Genomic DNA, 21,118 nt, shown 5'->3' with positions numbered 1-21,118 from the left:
AGGCAGTTGATGGGTTGTACAAGTTCGACAGTTAACTGTCACCAGCTCTGAGCGTAAAAGGGATACCAGGAGAGACATTCAAGCGGCTTACTGGATTGCAAACCATTATTACCTCGGCTGCGGCCGGCTGCAAACCTTTGGAAGTGTGGGGTGCATAACGAGGGAAGGGTCGTGCTGTGTGCTTCAGCGACCGACCGGACTTGGAATCGGACGGCGCTATGTTGAAGCTGTGTGTCGGCTCCAGCTGTCCTTCATGGATTGTTGTACGGATATGTTTGGTGAGCTTCCGATTTGGATTATCGAACGCGAGTGAGCCGAGATTGGCGATAACCATACCTATAGTTGCCATTTCCTGTGCCAGTACTGTGACTGATTAGTTAGGTAGTTTTCTGGTTGTTTGTTCGAGATTCACGTTCGGTTCCATATAAGAGTTCTGTTTATTGAGCCTGCTTCTGTCTCTAGGCAGGCAAGACGTGTGTGCACTCCTATAAAACTATTGAATTTGTTTCTTTATTTAATGCTCCAAAGCGCGGGGTAGCCATGCGGTCTAAGGGCGCCTTGCCACGGTTCCCGCGGCTCCCGCCCTCCCCCCCCCCCCCCCCCCCCCCACCAGTCAGAGGTTCGAGTTTCGAGTCCTCCCTTGGACATAGGTGTGTGTGTTGTCCTTAGTGTAAGTTAATTCAAGGTATATTAAGTAGTGTGTAAGCCTAGGGACGGATGACCTTAGCATTTTGGTCCCATAATACTTACCACAAATTTCCAGTTAATGGTCCAATCTGAGTGTTATTCACGAAGTTCGGTCTCAACTTCCCAGTTGGCTGCAGTAGGGCGTTGGAATTGAGGCGGCGCGAATTTATGTATTAAGTGAGTTCATTTCATGCGCCAAACCCCGCGTGTACTATTACCGGAGCACACAGTTTCATTTATTGACTCATTGAGTGTTATCACTACCAAATTTCAACTTTTTCTTTTTATTGTTTGTGAGGGTGGGGCCTCCTAATCTTAATTATCAAGCACCTCTAAGTGAGGACTTTATTTTTCGTTTGTTACTACTATCTTATATGTGGTTGTAATATTATTCAAAAGGTTATGTTCTGTCTGCTGTTAGTCAAAGGTTCGTTAGCCAACCGAACACCTTTGCTTGGGGTTTAGTGCTCCATTCGGCATGGCTGTTACTTGTGGCAGTCGAGCTTCTGCTCTGTAACTGTATTTGTAACAGTGTTTGGGTTTTGGCCGGTTTACAAAAATGGTTCAAAAGGCTCTAAGCACGATGGGACTTAACATCTGAGGTCATCAGTCCCCTAGACTTAGAACTACACTACTGACCATTAAAATAGCTACACCACGAAGATGACGTACTACAGACGCGAAATTTAACCGACAGGAAGAAGATGCTGTGATACGCAAATGATGAGCTTTTCAGGGCGCCGGTGGCGACACCTACAACGTGCTGACATGACGAAAGTTTCCAACCGATTTCTCATACATAAATATCAGTTGACCGGCGTTGCCTGGTGAAACGTTGTTGTGATGCCCCGTGTAAGGAGGAGAAATGCGTACCATCACGTTTCCGACTTTCATAAAGGTCGGATTGTAGTCTATCGCGATTGCAGTTTATCGTATCGCGACACTGCTGCTGGCGTTGGTCGAGATCCAATGACTGTTAACAGAATATGGAATCGGTGGGTTCAGGAGGGTAATACGGAACGCCGTGCTGGATCCCAATGGCCTCGTATCACTAGCAGTCGAGATGACAGGCATCTTATCCGCATGGCTGTAACGGATCGTACAGCCACGTCTCGATCCCTGAGTCAACAGATGGTGACGTTTGCAAGACAACACCCATTTGCACGAACAGTTCGACGACGTTTGCAGCAGCATGGACTATCAGCTCGGAGATCATGGCTGCGGTTACCCTTGACGCTGCATCACAAACAGGAGCGCCTGCCATGGTGTACTCAACGACGAACCTGGGAGCACGAATGGCAAACCGTCATGCACAGCATCATAATGGTCGCATCCGTGTTTCTCGACATCGTGGTTAACACACATTGGCAGCTTGTATTTGTCATCGCCATACTGGCGCATCATCCGGCGTGATGGTATGGGGTGCCATTGGTTACACGTCACGGTCACCTCTTGTTCGCATTGACGGCACTTTGAACAGTGGATGTTACATTTAAGATGTGTTACGACCCGTGGCTCTACCCTTCATTCGATCCCTGCGAAACCCTACATTTCAGCAGGATAATGCACGACCGCATGTTGCAGGTCCTGTACGGGCCTTTCTGGATACAGAAAATGTTCGACTGCTGCCCTGGCCAGCACATTCTCCAAATCTCTCACCAATTGAAAACGTCTAGTCAATGGTGGCCGAGCAACTGGCTCGTCACAATACGCCTGTCACTACTCTTGATGAACTGTGGTGTCGTGTTGAAGCTGCATGGGCAGCTATACCTGTACACGCCATCCAAGCTCTGTTTGTCTCAATGCCCAGGTGTATCAAGGCCGTTATTACGGTCAGAGATGCTTGTTCTTGCTACTAATTTCTCAGGATGTATGCACCCAAATTGAGTCATTTCCTGTCATTTCCTGTATAATGTATTTGTCCAATGAATACCCGTATATCATTTGCATTTCGTCTTGGTGTAGCAATTTTAATTTACAGTAGTGTACTTAAACCTAACTAACCTAAGGACATCACACACATCCATGCCCGAGGCAGGATTCGAACCTGCGACCGTAGCAGCAGCGCGGTTCCGGATTGAAACACGTAGAACCGCTCGGCCACAGCGGCTTGCGCCGGTTTACAAGTTTCATTGATTTGACTCCTTTAACTTGCTGAAAATTATTTACTTTCTTTTTCTTGTTGTTGTAATTTTGACTGTCGCGGGGCAAGTTTGGTCCATAACAGACGACTGGCCAAATTCCCGTACAAAATTCTGTAGTCCTCTGTTAATTAGGCTACCATCTCTGTCTCTTTTGATGGTATTTGGGCAAAGTCTGCCTGGTTGATAGAGGAGGCCCGACTGAAAGGCCAGCCGGGTGCACGTGGTCCGGCACCACTTAATCTTTCCGAGCCCACTACACCTTGCTAAGACAGGACTGTATACAACATCGTTGTAATTATTTGTGTCTTAATCACTGCGCGCCCACTTCAGGTCTCCTTTTAATTTTTTATTTCTAGCTCATTTGCATTGTTGAAGTGTTAACTGGCTAATTTGTCAGTTGAGTAATTAGTGGATTATTTAATTGAATGTGTTTATGCAAGTGAGGCTCGGCCAACTGAATGGTTATTAATCTTACTCCTTCTCTGCACTGTTGGTTTTTGAACTGACCAAACACTAGGAGATTTGACTTCTGTTAATTTCATGAAGGTTCTCACTGACTATTTGTACAGTTCAGGATGCAGTATTTAACATGAATTTTGTCTGGATATTTCTCTCGCGTGCTTTGCGCGCCTCCGCTTTTCGGCGGTATAGTAAGTTTCTTATATGGTGCTTATATGCTGAGTATACTTCTATTTTACATTGCAAATCTTGCTTCCGAGGAAAATTTTTTAGCTTTCTTATTGTACTGATAGAGTTTTTATTATTGTATTTGATATGTTTGCTATTAATCAATCTGGTACAGTCTTATGATTGCAGATTATTCTGTTCCTAAGTAGTCAATACCATTGGAGGTGTTTTTCCAATAGATGTACAGTAAATCTAATTTAGTGTGTTGTATTAAAATAAATAGAAAGTTCACAACGCGAATGATGTTCAGTCACCCTTTGTCCCTATCCTTCGTACCACAGACAACCTGACGCAGGTATTGCTTACCAGTCCGCTCACAACAAACACCTTCTCTAGCCACATCGTACTATGTAAAAAAATTTATATAAGATCTCAAAAAATACAAACAAAGGAGTCAAGATTAATTCAGAAAGTACTAATACTCCATGCAAAAGAGAAACTTACTTGGCTGTGGTGCTACTGAGGTTGGAATGTACGCAAATTATAACGAGGAGTATAAATAAACACTAAAATCTGCTCTGCAGCGTTCTCACTACGGCATGAGACCACAATATCCACAAGCTTTTGAAACAAACATAAATTTCTCTCCTGAAATTGGATGCATCAATAGTTGCTTTTTGCTAGAAACTCTGCTTACTCAAAAGCTACTGCAGGAAATAAATATGCAAACTCCAGTGCAAGGATGTGAACTATATACTGTGTGCAAACACGAGAGTTAAGCGCAGAGACATGACGTGGCGCTTCTGATAGCGGAAAATTGCACTTGGAATCCACCTCTCACACGGATATACATTTGCGCAAAAGCGACAATTTAGAGTAAGTTTCCAAACACTAGTCTATCCGGCAAAATGCACAGATATAGCTACGACTTTTCAGAAGCTCGTGAAATAAAAATACACAAACTAAACTAAAGGGGATAGGCAAAATAATGTGAACACCTGTACTTAATTGGGAATGGTTTATTAATGATGGGTTGGACACCCATTTACACGTAATACATCTGCGATTCTTCTTGGGTTACTGGCATATTATGATTCTATAGTTTCCAGTGGACTGTTATGCTACTCTTCGATCAGACCCTCTTCTAACTCCCGGAGTGACAAGGGAGGCGGAGATCTGGTCCGAAGTCTGGGCTCCAATACCGTCCACAAGGGTTCAATAATGTTCCAGTCTGGGGACTGCCCTGGCCAGGGAAGATGCTGCAGTTCAGCTGCATCTTCTTCATACCACGATTGTACTGTCCTGGCTGTGTGAGTGGGTGCATCTTGAAATATGGCATCACTGTTGGGGATTAACATTTGAATCGTGGGGTGCGCTTGATCACCTAAAATGTTCACATAATCGTTGGCTGTAACATGGCCTTTAAGACTAATGATGGGACCATGACATGGCTGTCCATACCATCACACTTCCACCTCAATATGTAACCTTCGGAAACAACCAATCACGATTGTAGGCTTCCTTTAGCGTTCTCCAGACATAAACCTATGTTGGAAATAAAAATGTTGACTCGTCAGACCATATGCTCCTGGCACCATGTTTTATGCTTCTTTGCGTTGGTTGTCGTTACTAATGGTTTCGGTATAGCAGCTCGTCCATGAATGTTCACCTTATGGAGTTCTCGATGGACAGTGTCAGTAGCTACGGCGTCTCTAAGATGGGTATTGAGCTCTGCAGTCACTTTAGCTGCCGTAGTTTTGTGTTGTTTTGACACGATTTGTGTTAGCGTACGACGATCTGTGTCATTTAGTTTTGATTTGCGCACAATATTACATTTACAGGATGATGTCTTTCTATGTTTTGTGTAGCCTTTCATGACTGTTGGAACAGCTGCTCTTGAAATATGCAATAAATTGGCTGTCTTGGTTACTGATGCTCCACAATCTACCCTCTTTGGAACAATGTTAAGTAAAATTGGAAATTTGTGGTAAGAGCCTATGGGACCAAATTGCTGAGGTCATCGGTCCCTAAGCTTACACACTACTTAATTTAACTTAAACTAACTTATCCAAAGAACAGCACACACATCCATGCCCGAGAGAGGACTCGAACATCTAACAGGGGAAGCCGCGCGAACCGTGGCAAGACCCTCAAACCGCACGGCTACCCCGCGCGGAGCTGTTAGGTCTTACATTGCAAGTCGACCTCGACCTCTGAATGCAGATACGAAGTGTGCACTGCTCATAAACAACATGCACTGATGCCTAGTCCGTACTAAAATCGCACAGTCCAACGCGACACGTGCCTTACCTACGTTGATGACCGTCAAACGCAACCATCCCATTACTACCACTGTTCATCTACAGCTATGTGACATCTACATCCACGTGATTACTCCGATATTCATAATAAAGTGCCTGGCAGAGGGTTCAATGAACCACCTTCAAGCTGTCTCTCTACCGTTCCACTCTCGAACGGCGCGCGGGAAAAATGCACAGATCTGTGCGAGCCCAGATTTCTCTTATTTTATTGTGATGATCATTTCTCCCTATGTAGGTGGGTGCCAACAGAATGTTTTCGCAATCTGAGGAGAAAAATGGTGATTGAAATTTCATGAGGAGATCCCGCCGCAACGAAAAACGCCTTTGTTTTAGTGATTCCCACTCACGTATCATGTCTGTGGCACTATCTCCCCTATTTCGCGACAACACAAAACGAACTGCCCTTCTTTGAACTTTTTCAATATCATCCGTCAGTCCCACCTGATACGGATCCCACACCGCACAGCAATACTCCAGAATAGGGCGGACAAGTGTAGTGTAAGCAGTCTCTCTAGTAGATCTGTTGCACCTTCTAAGTGTTCTGCCAATGAAACGCAGTCTTTGGTTTGCTCTACCCACAAACATTATGTATGTGATCGTTCCAATTTACGTTATTTGTAATTGTAATCCCTAAGTATTTAGTTGAAAATACAGTCTTCAGATTTGTTAGACTTATCGTGAAATTGAAATTTAGCGGATTTCTTTTAGTACTCATGTGAATAACTTCAAACTTTTCTTTATTCAGGGTCAATTGCCTCTTTACACACCACATAGACATCCTACCTAAATCATTTTGCAATTCATTTTGGTCATCTGATGACTTTATAAGACGGTAAATGACATCATCATCTGCAAATAATCTAAGAGGGCTACACAGATTGTCTCTTATGTCGTTAATATAGATTAGGAGCAATAGAGGGCCTATAACACTTCCTTGGGGAACGCCGGATATTACTTCTGTTTTATTCGATGACTTTCCGTCTATTACTACGAACTGTGACCTTTCTGACAGGAAATCACGAATCCAGTCGCACAACTGAGGCGATATTCCGTAGGCACACAGTTTCTTTTGCCTATCCCCTGTAAATTACTCTGTATCAAACAACTGCTGGTGCTGCTACCGATCCAGGCCTCCCCTCGCCTCGGCCTGTGACGCTGTGCTGGGCTGGGTAGTCCACTTGCCAGGAAAAAGCAAAAGTCCAGGATTCGAGGTTTGAGTTCCAGTGTAGTTCACAGTTTTACCCTCCCAGGAAGTTTCAAAATTCGAAATATTCAGAGTGGTGTAGAAGTTGGATTAAAAACATTCTGAAACTCAGATAGAGGCGCATGAAGGTTTTGGGAAACTCAGAGATGAAATTTCAGAAATGGTCAAAGAAGTTAAAATTGAGGCGTGAATGCTACAAGGAAATTTTGAGAATATCATAAATGGGAAGATAGAATGATTAGTTAAAAATATTGAAGACCAAGATGGTTCACAATAAAAATTTTATAGCAGCACCTATGGTAGTTTATATAAGGGATGCTAGTAGTATTAATGATAAACACTGCCGGAAAAAATGCAACATCCTCAAGGAAAACGTCATTTTATCTCACAAGTGGTTTGACAAGTAAATCATCGTTAGAAGAACGTATCATAACAAATTCAGGGCAAATGAAACACGCATGTCACACTAAACGGAGTCCGAACACAAATCTGCCTCGAAGTTTCATATCGGCGCACACTCCGTTGCAGAGTGAAAATCTCATTTTGGAAACATCGCCCAGCTTATGGCTAAGCCATGTCTCCAAAGTATCCGTTCTTCCGGGAGTGCTAGTTCTGTAAGGTTCGCAGGAGATCTTCTCTGAAGTTTCTAATGTGGAGACGAGGTAGTGGCAGAAGTAAAGCTGTGGGGACCGCGCGTCAGTCGTGCTTCGGTAGCTCAGACGGCGGAGCACTTCCTCGCGTAGGGTATAGGTCCCGAGTTCGAAAAGTATTTAAACCGACAAACTCTGGGAGTTTGCAGGGGATATTAAAACAAATATTTTTCCCTAATGTCCTTTTTTCCTATGAGGAGTATTTAAACCGGCAGAGGAAGATTTCTCTGGTGGAAAATTAATTAAACCAACAAACACTTTCCCATTTTTTTTTTTTTTGACCAAGGGACAACACATTAACACAACCCAATTTCAATTACAGTAGATTTTCAAAAATGCCTCCATTGACACGTAAACAAAGGCTACACAGTCGGATCATGTTCTGTCGGCACGGGCAAAAACCCCAGGAGTATCCTGAATTGTTCCTGCTGCTGCTACTATCCGGGCAACCAGATCCTCTTCTGATGCAACAGGAGTTGCCTAAACAAGGTTGCGCATCTCTCCCCACACAATAAAGGCCAGAGGGGACATATCTGGGGGTCGAGCAGGCCATGGTACAGGACCACCACTGCCAATCAACGTTTCTGGAAACCGTCGGTCCAGGAATCGACGCACACGACGACTGAAATGTGCCGGCGCCCCGTCATGTTGGAACCACATGCGTTGTCTTCTAGGGAGCGGGACGTCTTCCAGCAATCCTGGCAATGCTCTGGCGAGAAAATTGTAATAGTTCCTGCCATTTAATGGCCTAGGTAGCACATACGGCCCAATTAAACAGTCCCCAAATACACCGACCCATACATTAACGAAGAACCTCACTTGATGAGCGCTAGTAACTGTGGCATGTGGGTTAACCTCACTCCAAACATGCGAATTGTGCATGTTGAAGACTCCATCACGCCCGAACGTTGCTTCATCGGTAAACTACACAGAGGATCAAAATGTAGGATGCATTTCACACTGTTCCAGGTACCACTGCGAAAACTGTGCTCTTGGTGGATTATCAACTAGTTCCAGGTCGTGGGCACACTGTAGGTGAAATGGACGTAACAATTGCTCTCGAAGGACTGTTCTTACATTCGTCTGATTCGTCCCCATGTTACGATCAATTGTACGAGTGCTGATTGAAGGATCCCGCTCCACATGCTACAAGACAGCTTCCTCAAATTGCAGCGTTCTTACCGTGCGATGGCGTCCCTGTCCAGATAATCTGCTGAATGACCCGGTCTCACACAGACATTGGTACACAGCAGCAAAGGTCGCATGATGCAGGATGCGGCGATTAGGATATTGTTGTTGGTAAACCCGCTGTGCAGCTCGTCCGTTGTGGTGCGCTATGTAGTACGCACCAACCATATCAGTGTACTCACTCCAGGTGTACCGCTCCACTAGTAAACAGAGACAATGCACTACTACACTGGGAGACAGCAGTTGCCTACAACTAAAGAGCGTAATACGCCCTCTAACAACTGAAGACCATAATAAGGCCTCTAACAACTGAAGAGCTTAATACAGCCTCCACTGGTTTAAATAATCCTCATAGGAAAAAATTACATTAGGGAACAATATTTGTTTTGATGTCCCCTACAACCTCCCAGAATTTGTCGGTTTAAAAACTTTTCACCCTGTATAGAAAAGAAGATAAGTGCTACTGAAAAAGTTAAATAAGGTATCAAAGAATTAGGTGATAATCTTTTGAAAGCTATTGAAGAAAACAGGGAATTCGAAAAAGTAATGGTTCCTTAGCCTCAAAATCAATTAGAAGTATTTAATGATATACCACCAATTGAACAATATGACAGTCCTCAGCAAGTCTATACAGTAAGTGAATCATAAACACAAGATTTATTAATGGCATATGGATAAGAGAGAAAAAAGAATAAAAATGTTTAAAAAACAAATCTGAGTGAAAGAATATAAGAATATATTAATCACAGTAAAGATAACATTTGTGGATTAAGCCCTGTTGGTTCATTTAAATTCGTTAGTAAATTACCAGTAAAATTTGATGGTGATAAATTAACTATTGGTGATAGGACAAATGAAGGTACAGATGGATTAATCAATCTTTTAACTAAAAACTATAGACGATATAGATAAATTATTCACAGGCTCTCATTTATCAAATTATGCAGATACATTATACAATTCAGGAGCATTATACTCTGATAGTAATCCAAATGAAATAAAATCTAGTAGAAGAAATAAATACAAATATTTGATGAAGGAAATGGTTGGTGACTTTTCCAACACTGAGACAAAAAATGTAGCTGATTCATTGCAAAGTGAATTAGAAATAGTTGGTGAAGGCTTAGTAAAAAGTATACAAAAAACAATCGAATATGTCTGGATGAATGATGTCTGTCAATTAATTGAAAGGGTGAGCTGTAATATGGGGGGAAAAAATTAGCTGTAAATAATAGTTATCACGACAAAAAAGTGGGAATAATGCAAATGATGACACATAAATTTAGTCATTTCGGTGTCAACAATCCAGAAGGAATACCACATTTGATCATAATTTTGAATTATCTTCCTCATACGTTTTAGAAAAGTGAAAAACATGGAAAATGATTCATCAGTAGGGTTTTAAATAGTATACCAATACCTGAGATACATGTGCCAGTATGTAATTACTACAGACCATAAGATTAGCTAGGGGAGATCAAAGAATTAATACAGTAGATGAAACTTGCAAAAAACATTATATTGCCTATACAGGCAATAAAGACTTAGGAAAAGGACAGGAAGCAGATAAAGAATTTCAGTTATCTGCAAAAGAAAGAATGCACACAAGTGAAACAATATCAGGAGAAAAAGTTGCAGCAACTGCAATTCGAGGAAATAAGTATGGAATGATAAAATTAGGAATGGGCTTAGGAGTGGATGACAATGATTGGGGGTGTAAAAGTATTAATCCTTACAAATTTTTTATGTAAATAAACGAGTAACTTTTCAGTCGATTATAATTTACTACCTATTGGCAAAACTAAACCAAAATAAATCAAATTTAAACTGAAAAGTGATCAGTTAAATAGAATTGACCCACCTTATCTAAATCTCAAAAAAGCAAGAAAGAGAAAAAACTGGTGGTAATTTATTCATTACACTAGGTATTCCTGTTGTGAAAAAGATTATCGAATATCTAGCAAAAAAGAAACAAGGAAAAGGACTAACACAATACAAAGGTGGATTTCTTCAATTACTTTTGGTCGCATTACCATGCCTAGTAACTATTGGTTCACTTGCTGATGGCTCTGCAGCAATCGCAAATGCAGTAATAAACAAGGAGAAAGCTGATACAGAATTTGCAAAACTGAAAAGATATAATCAAGCAATAGAAAAGAAACACACAGGACCTAAAAAAATTTCAAAAAAAGCCATTTATATCATAATACATTAAGTAATTTCTATATAGAAGAATTAGTTACAAAATTAAAAACAAACATTTTCATGGCGTTTTTATCATTGATGAATTACCAAATCATCATAGAGAGTACGAATCTGCAATAGTTAATTTAGATGTCTCTGATCATGGTGGTTCTCACTGAATTTGTTATTATAAGAACAAAGATACAAATTTTTAATTCATTTGCTGGCAATGTATCAATCAAACTAGTTTATTATTTGGTAAGAAAGATCTGGACTACAACACCAAGAGAATACAAAATTCTGATGAAGTAATTTGTGTTCATTAATGTCTATTTTTGTTAAAATTGCTGTGAGAAAATTACAAGTTTAATCATATTTTGACTTTAACAAAGCGATGTTATTGGAAATAAGATAAAACACGATTTATATTTTCGACCAAAAATTAATAATAATTTAATTTCCACATTTGAAGATTTTCAGCTAAAAATCAAAGATTTTAAATTATTAATAGATAGAAAAATAAATCATCTAATTAGGAATTTAATGCTATTTTCAAATTAACTAGAGGTTATATTGCCTTTGAAGCTAGAAGAATTGCGAATGAAAATGATGTAATTGATACCAAGGATGTAGTGTACAAACATTATTTACAGAATGAGTCATCAAATGTTGTTACAAAACCTGAATATACAAGTAGTATAACATGGTTGAATAATTATATCAGTAAAACTAATCTAACTGATTACTTTAAAGAAAAGGAAATAGAAAAAGCATTTTCAGACTATTTATCAAAAACAGATTTAATTCCATACTTAGATGAGTTAAGTAATCTTAAATATAAAATATATAATAAACAAATAACTAAAATTACATTTATCACTGAAGGGGAACAAAAAATGTATAATTTTGAATATGCTTTCAGGCTTAAAAGAATTATTGTTTTTGGTAAGAATATGAATAGATTTATAAAATCTGAAAACCCTGACGTCACTGTAAATGTGGCTGATAAACTATGCCATATAAATAATAGTAATCAATCAATAACAGTGAACAAATAATATTTTATCGCCATAAGATTGAAAGAATCTTATAAAACTGTTCCAGTTGATGTAAAGTTAATTATATTTGGTGAAATAATTTAAATATCATTAAATTTTTATTCTACACTCCTGGAAATGGAAAAAAGAACACATTGACACCGGTGTGTCAGACCCACCATACTTGCTCCGGACACTGCGAGAGGGCTGTACAAGCAATGATCACACGCACGGCACAGCGGACACGCCAGGAACCGCGGTGTTGGCCGTCGAATGGCGCTAGCTGCGCAGCATTTGTGCACCGCCGCCGTCAGTGTCAGCCAGTTTGCCGTGGCATACGGAGCTCCATCGCAGTCTTTAACACTGGTAGCATGCCGTGACAGCGTGGACGTGAACCGTATGTGCAGTTGACGGACTTTGAGCGAGGGCGTATAGTGGGCATGCGGGAGGCCGGGTGGACGTACCGCCGAATTGCTCAACACGTGGGGCGTGAGGTCTCCACAGTACATCGATGTTGTCGCCAGTGGTCGGCGGAAGGTGCACGTGCCCATCGACCTGGGACCGGACCGCAGCGACGCACGGATGCACACCAAGACCGTAGGATCCTACGCAGTGCCGTAGGGGACCGCACCGCCACTTCCCAGCAAATTAGGGACACTGTTGCTCCTGGGGTATCGGCGAGGAGCATTCGCAACCGTCTCCATGAAGCTGGGCTACGGTCCCGCACACCGTTACGCCGTCTTCCGCTCACGCCCCAACATTGTGCAGCCCGCCTCCAGTGGTGTCGCGACAGGCGTGAATGGAGGGACGAATGGAGACGTGTCGTCTTCAGCGATGAGAGTCGCTTCTGCCTTGGTGCCAATGATAGTCGTATGCGTGTTTGGCGCCGTGCAGGTGAGCGCCACAATCAGGACTGCATACGACCGAGGCACACAGGGCCAACACCCGGCATCATGGTGTGGGGAGCGATCTCCTACACTGGCCGTACACCACTGGTGATCGTCGAGGGGACACTGAATAGTGCACGGTACATCCAAACCGTCATCGAACCCATCGTTCTACCATTCCTAGACCGGCAAGGGAACTTGCTGTTCCAACAGGAAAATGCACGTCCGCATGTATCCCGTACCACCCAACGTGCTCTAGAAGGTGTAAGTCAACTACCCTGGCCAGCAAGATCTCCGGATTTGTCCCCCATTGAGCATGTTTGGGACTGGATGAAGCGTCGTCTCACGCGGTCTGCACGTCCAGCACGAACGCTGGTCCAACTGAGGCGCCAGGTGGAAATGGCATGGCAAGCCGTTCCACAGGACTACATCCAGCATCTCTACGATCGTCTCTATGGGAGAATAGCAGCCTGCATTGCTGCGAAAGGTGGATATACACTGTACTAGTGCCGACATTGTGCATGCTCTGTTGCCTTTGTCTATGTGCCTGTGGTTCTGTCAGTGTGATCATGTGATGTATCTGACCCCAGGAATGTGTCAATAAAGTTTCCCCTTCCTGGGACAATGAATTCACGGTGTTCTTATTTCAATTTCCAGGAGTGTATATAAATGGATAATCATAATCACATCCTCTGTTTGAAGTGTAAAAATTATTGGGACTGATAATCCTCACAGACTCACCTATAAAAACGGATGACAGAGGAATGGAGGTCTTTGTACAGTATGTAAAAGCAAAAAGAGTAAATCAGTCACAAAAAATTTGTGGGTGAATGGGGTACCAAATCGCTACTCCCTAACATTCGTGAAGAAATCATTAATGAATTACATAAACTGATAGAAAAAATGATGCTATATTGCAAGCTGATCTAGTAGAAATAGATTCTGGCAAATAGAAAGAAATTTCGAAGATAAATTGAGGGTATACATATTTATTGATTGTTGTTGATGTCTTTTCTAAATTTGCTTATGCTATTCCAATTGAGATAAAACTGGTAAGGAAGTAGTTGATGCTTTTCAAAAAATATTCAACTCGAGACAACAAAAAATTTACAGACAAATAATGGAAGAGAATTCTATAATAACAATTTTCAAGAATTGATGAAGAAATACAACATTAATCATTATTCAACTTTTACAGCATTAAAAGCACCTGTTGTTGAAAGATTTAACAGAGAATTAAAGAAAAGATGTGGAAAAGATTTACACTCCATGGAAATTTTAATTGTTTGACATGGTTAAAAATTTAGTTGTTGAATACCATAACACAAAACATTAAAGTACATAAATGAAACCAATGTAAGTTAATGAGAAAAATTTGAGTTCCATCTGGGAGAAGGGTCTAGCATCTCCAAAACTGAACATAGGAGATACACTGAGAATTAGCAACTTAAAGAACTATTTGAAAAAAGGATACAGTATTACATACTGATAATTGATCAAAAGAAATATTCGAAATTCAATATTTTATTCATCCTAATCCAGTCAGATACAAATTGAAAGATATTGAAGAAAATTTTTATGAGCAATAACTGTTGAAAACGATTTTTCCATATGTTTATCTCATTGAGAAAGTTTTGAGAATTTAAAGAGATAAAGTTTATGTTAAATGGTTGGGTTTTGAGAAATCACATAATAGTTAGGTAAATGAAAATAATGTTATGTTATAAACCAAGACGTTTCCTTCAGATGTTCACAAGAATAATCAGATTTTTTTTGAAGGGGAATATTCCCACCCTATAATTCCACACGAAAAAGTTAAACTTTCAGAGAGTTCATCTGCTGAAATTCCATAATTATTTATTATATATATGTTCATTAAACCTCATATCAAAATGATTTCCTTGAGAAATTACTGGTACTCTTTCTTTCATTAAATTATACAGATTTATTGAATTCGCCTTTCTGATTCCCAAAGTTATTTCCATTTCTGGATAAACAGCTTGTAATTCATTCAAGCTAGAATTTACAGATCGATTTTGAGTTCTTATAACATAATATGGATATTCCCACACATTATTTTCTTGATTAAAATAAATTCACTATGTTTATTTCAATTAATGGGTGGGGGAGTGATGTGATTGTCAATAATTTCATTTTTCTCTTGAATTGTATCTCTGGCATCATCTAAAAATTACTCATAATTTCAACTATATTTTCTAAATAATTAATTTTATTTTGTAATCTGTATTCATCGTACTATCTAATCGATGGTAAAACTTCAGGAGTAACGCAATGTTTAAATTTTTTGCTTCTTCTTTTCTATAAGATGAACTAAGTGAATAAAGACCTGCTTTGTTAATAAATATTGTTCTTTTTCTGTGTAACTTAGACCCTTACTGGGTAGGGGCCCAGAAATATCTTCACATTTTGCTTTATTGTCTGCTATTACATTTAACCTGATGGTTTGATAAGTATTTTCAAACTCAAGAATTTCATCAACGTTTTTTGCTTGAAACCACAGTTTATTATTTTCACCAGTAGTCATAAAAAATTGCTTTTTATTATAAGTAAGCTTGTTACTGATGAGATCCACAATCGACAAGCATTTATATAGAATAAAAATATGGTAGATTAATTAAAATCCTATAGCCGACACATTCAAAATTTCGTCATAAAATTTTTTCTCTTATCATTTATTTCATCTACAACATCGTTGGACTGCTGTCATAATTTATCAACAAATTAAGACAGACTCCTGAAGTGCGTATTGCACATTTTTTTTCTTTTGTCTACTCTGTGTACACCAAAATAAGTGTTAAGCATGTTCTATACTAATTTGTAATCTGTTCATTTTTATTTTCTGACATAAATTATTTTATCATCTTTAGCCCTTCCAATATTATAACTGGATAGTCTTCTTAAAAAAGGTTTTCAGACAGTATGCCACAAAATTTTAAATAATTTTTCTTAGCACACTGCGTAAATGTGGCAATATAAATAATTTTTTCTTTCTGCATCAGATATAACACATTTTAAGTGAAGGCATTTTTTTCCTTTTCTTCCAAGTCTTTCTCTTTTATTTTTAATTGGTTTTCAGAATCGAGTGCAAGTTGTTCTTTAACTGATGCTGTGTATTTTAGATAATCAAGTTATATTTTTTCTACAGTAGAGTAATATTTTCTCACCTGCTTGCATTGTTTTGTGTAACGTGATTACATAGTCATTAAAATTTTAAACTGTTAACACAATTCATATCTTTTGGAGCAGTTTGTTTGGTGTTAAATTTTTAATCGCATTTTGAATGTTTTTGTATTCTAAAGGCAATGGATTGTCATATTGAATTTTAGTGAATGGAATCTCATTAGTTTTTAGAAATTGAACATGATTTCTTTTTGTATATAGTTCTAGGCACTAAATTTTTAGACCCTGGAATTCCTCACAAAAAAGCTAAAATGTCATTAATAATTAACACATTTTTCTCTTCCAATAATGCAACTCAAATATCCTTAAACCAAGGTTCCATATTTAGCTGATAGTTAGTGTTGTTAGTAAACTCAAATATATTCATGATACATGATTCAGCAACTGTAGTGGATGTATTTGATGCCGCTGGAATCAACTCCATTTACACAGCATGAAAGATATATTAAAATTCTATAGGACTTTGTTAATTTTTCAGGATTGATGCTCGTTGACTCTGTAATTCCATATTTAATAAAAGATAACATTTTTCACATGGTAAATTTTTACCACCTTCATATAACTGAATTTTTGTGGAGGGGCAAACAGTTGAGGTTCAGAGCAAATGTTACCATTCTCACAATTTTCTAAAGAGTGTGTCATTGTAGATTACAATTTATTTTTCATGAAGTGCATACTGTACTGCAAACTCATTAATGAGATAAAAAATACACAGTAAATATACTAGTGATTAGAAGAAAATTAAGAGTGTAAATATTTTATCTATACAACTATTTACACAACAGCAATAAGAAAGAGAATTCATTTATTAAGGAATCATTTTAACTAATCTAATCAAAAAACTGCCTCAATAAATAGAAGTTTTGAAGAAGTGTAAAACATTCGAAGTGGAGAAATCAATTTCTGTACATTCATTTGCATAAATATACAAACGACAAACATTCGCATATGTGTATAGAATGTTAAATAATGCTTAGAAGAAAAACATATAATAATAATAAAGAACATTCTAAACAGTTTACATCTAATTATAAGATTCCTTTGAAAAAATTTAATGATATGAAAAACTTTCTTTGTTTTTGCGATCAACAGAAGCTAAATAGAGGAAAACAAACTGAAGTATATCGTAAACAAGCATCAGTTGTCAATAAATTAAAGACTTTAGTTGTTGTTACTTTAGTCATACACCTAGGGACAAGCTTTCAAGTAGACACATAATTTGTCAACCAGAAGATATACAAAAAAGAAATAGTTAAAAGTGCTCTCAGTAACTATTTATGGAGAAGTAGACACAACAAAACAACAAAAATTTAAATCAATACATTTTGGAACTCTCACTTTTTATAAAGCTAATGTTTCTTGTCCCTAATAAGTGGTAGCCTCACTGAGAGAGTTTACAATCGCTCAACTCCGTGATTATTAAAGAAAGACTAATATACGAGTTATTGCAGATTTAGATAAGATGATTTAATGGATTTAATCATTTCAAATAATTTAACTCCACCCATTTTTCAGAAGTCTAATGAAAAAATATTCCAAATAAACGAGAATCGAATGGAAAATTCGTTAACATAGTTTACAGTCCCTGAACTTTGTGATTATTGCAAAAGGAATAATTTCCGAGATAATAGCAGATTTAAAACAGATTTTCATTAATTTACCTTCTGCTACAAGATCTCTTGATAATTTGAAAGTAAGTGAACTCAAAGCTAGAACTAAACATCTTGGTGTTAAATGATACAGTAAATTAAAGAAATCAGAGTTAGTTAATGCTATTGAGTTTCAGGAGTTTATATTTCATCCTGAATTACAACAAAAGTCTAGATCAAGGTCAAAACGAGTACCTACTATAAATTATTTTTACAGATTTGATGATGATGTTATTGAAAAACCTGACCACCAACAAAAGAAAAAATAGTGAGACAAAATCACATTTTTCCATTGAGTAGCAAACTATTTGAGCAAGAAAAAAGGCTGAGCCTTCTAAGAAGCATTTATTTGAGATAAAAGAAATAAGATCGACAGTTAATGACAAATTTAAGGCATGGTCTGTTTACTACTAAATTGTTTTTAATGATGTCAGTATTTCCAAACTCGATACTGTTAGCTATAAAACAGATTATGTAACGGAAGAACTCAATTCTATGGTTGAAGTAGCAAAAAAGAAGCTAATTTTAGGAAAGAAGATAAGTTGGATTTAACAATCAACAACACAAAAATGTTTTATCCAACTTCCACAGGATATAAAGCATGAAATAGTACTCGAGACTTTGTTCAAGTTTTGTGCAATAAAATAAGACATATCTCAACATCTGATGAGACTGTTGATATAGCAGATACCTCATTTAATATTCAGCTGATTGCAGTTCCTAGAGGCCAAGGTGATGGAGGAAAAAAATAATAAATGTAGCTGGAGACATAAAAGATGTACTACAAGAATTAATAACAATGATAATTAATGTTGTCCTAGAGCAGTAATTGTGGCATTAACATACCATAGAAATAATATTTTGGGCAGAGAACTAACTAAAAATGTAATTAAGAAAATCAGAGTAGGAGATAAATACAAATTACGAAAAGAGCTCTCTTACATATCATGTAATCAGTTGGCTAAATACAATGAAGAAGGGTTTACTCTAGATGACATTAAAAATTGTGAAGAATTGTTGAATATTCACATAAATGTCGTATGTGCTGAGAATTTCAATTATAGTGGTCCTGAGAAAGAAATAAAGATATATCCATATAAAGATAACAACCATTTTGAGGTAATTAACAGTATGACTGCTTTCTTTGGATCATTATATTTCTGTATTAAATGTAATATGCCATATAACAACAAAGGTATACATGACTGCAAAATAAAAAGAAGAATCTGTACATTCTGCAATTTTTCAAAACATGAAACATTGGAAAGCAATATATACTGTGAAAAGTGCAACAGATACTGTTATAATGAAGAATACTTAAGAAATCACCAAGAAATTTGTAATACATCCTATATATTTATAAGCTGAAAAAGATTTGTTTGTGATCTAAAGAATATAAATAGGGTTTGAACTTTGCAGGAATTGTATACAAGCAGTGACAATTGGAAATCATAAACGTTACAAGCAAAACAACTTGCATAGAGCAGGTATTTTTGAAGGATGATTTGGTGATTATTTTATAGTGTGAGATTACCCAAATTGTAATAAAAAGGTTTTCTATGTTAATGGAGAATTCCAAGACTTTTAGGTTTACCAATGCTTTATATGCTGTAAAATAGTTGCTGGTGAACAGTATAAATGTTGTGAAGATGGATTCTCTAAGAGAGTGAATTCTACCGATACTGAGAGCTACATATGGTTTGATTATGAAGATCAACAAGAAACTAGTATACATATTCTGAATCTCATAATAGCTCCCAGTTTTAAATGAGATACTATTTATAAATTTAACACTAATGAAGAATTATTTAGGTGGCTGATATCTGAAAAAACTCAGTTATTATACATTTATAGCTCACTATGCAAAAAGGTTATGATTCCCAATTCATTTTGAAGGACAGTGTTGAAAATACAATAAAACCATATACCAACTACACAGAAACAAAGCTGATGTTATTGGAGATCAAAACGTTAGGTCTAAAAATAATAGACAGTAGTAATTTTGTACAAGTTCCTCTTATCAGTTTTCCAAAAACATTTGATTTGAAGGAATTGAAGAATGGATACTTCCCTCATTTGTTCAATACACAAGAAAATGAAAATAGGACAGGACCTATTCCAGATATGCAATATTATTATGTTGACACTATGAAGCCAAAGGATAGAAAATCATTTCTGAAATAGCACAGGTCAAGAGTTAAAGAAAATTATGTTTTCAGTACGAAGAAAGAAATTGTTGAGTACTGTAACTCTGATATAGACATCTTGATAAGAACTTGTTTAGAATTAAGAAAACAGTTTCTAGAAACAACTAATCTTGATGCATTCTGTTATTTAACCATTGCTGACGTTTGCATGAATATTTACAGATCTAAATAGCTACCTGAAAATACAATTGTTGTAGTGGATAAAGAACCAGAAGAGAATTATAGTAAAGAATCCATAGCTTGGTTTAACAGTTCAAACGATAATAATATCTTGCATTCCCTTAATGGTGGAGAAATAAAAATAGCTGTTGCAAAAGTAGATGGCCTTGATAAAGAAACTAACACAGTTGATCAATACCATGGTTGTTATTGGCATAGTTGTAAAAAATGTATCAAAAGTGAGACGATTAACCAGAAAAGTAAAGAAATGGTGGATGATCTTTGTCAAAAGACCTTAACGAGAAGTGCAGAAATACGAAATGCGGGATATAATTTAGTAGAGATGTATGATTGGCTTAACTCAGCAGAGTATAAAAAGCTTATGAAATTGAAACAGTTACCTGAAATTGTCGAACCATTGAATCCAAGAGATGCTTTTTATGGTGGTCAAAGAAATGCAATAAAATTAAGAGCTAAAGCCAAATATATTGCTGTATGTAGTCTTTGTCCTATTGTGCAATTTTATGACTTTTATCCTGAGCAACATCCAAGAAAAATATGTAGACTAAAATATTATTCCAAAGATAGGTATGCTTTCATAAAATATAAAGTATTGGCGCCTAGAGGCTTGTATCACCCTGTTTTGCCTGCATGTATACAAATTAAAAACTGTTGTTTGCTTTGTGTGTCAAATGTGCTCAAAAAAAATAGATAAATGGAATCACAGTGATGATGAAAGAAGTTTTATTGGTACTTGGACGACTGATGAAGTGAAGAACGCTTTAGAAAAAGGATACGAATTTTGAAGGTGTATGAAGTTTTGAATTTTAAAAATTAAAGCAATATGCTGTTTAAAAATTATGTGACACATTTTCTGAAAATAAAATTACAGACCAGTCCACACCATTTTGACACTGTTGAAGAGTATGCCAAAACAGTTAAAGAGAAATTAGATATTGACATAGATCCAGAT

This window comes from Schistocerca piceifrons, chromosome 5 (genome assembly GCF_021461385.2).
Source record: "Schistocerca piceifrons isolate TAMUIC-IGC-003096 chromosome 5, iqSchPice1.1, whole genome shotgun sequence".
In the NCBI taxonomy this organism is placed as follows: Eukaryota; Metazoa; Arthropoda; class Insecta; order Orthoptera; family Acrididae; genus Schistocerca; species Schistocerca piceifrons.
The sequence above is the reverse complement of the archived record's forward strand: the minus strand, read 5'-3'. Positions refer to the sequence as shown.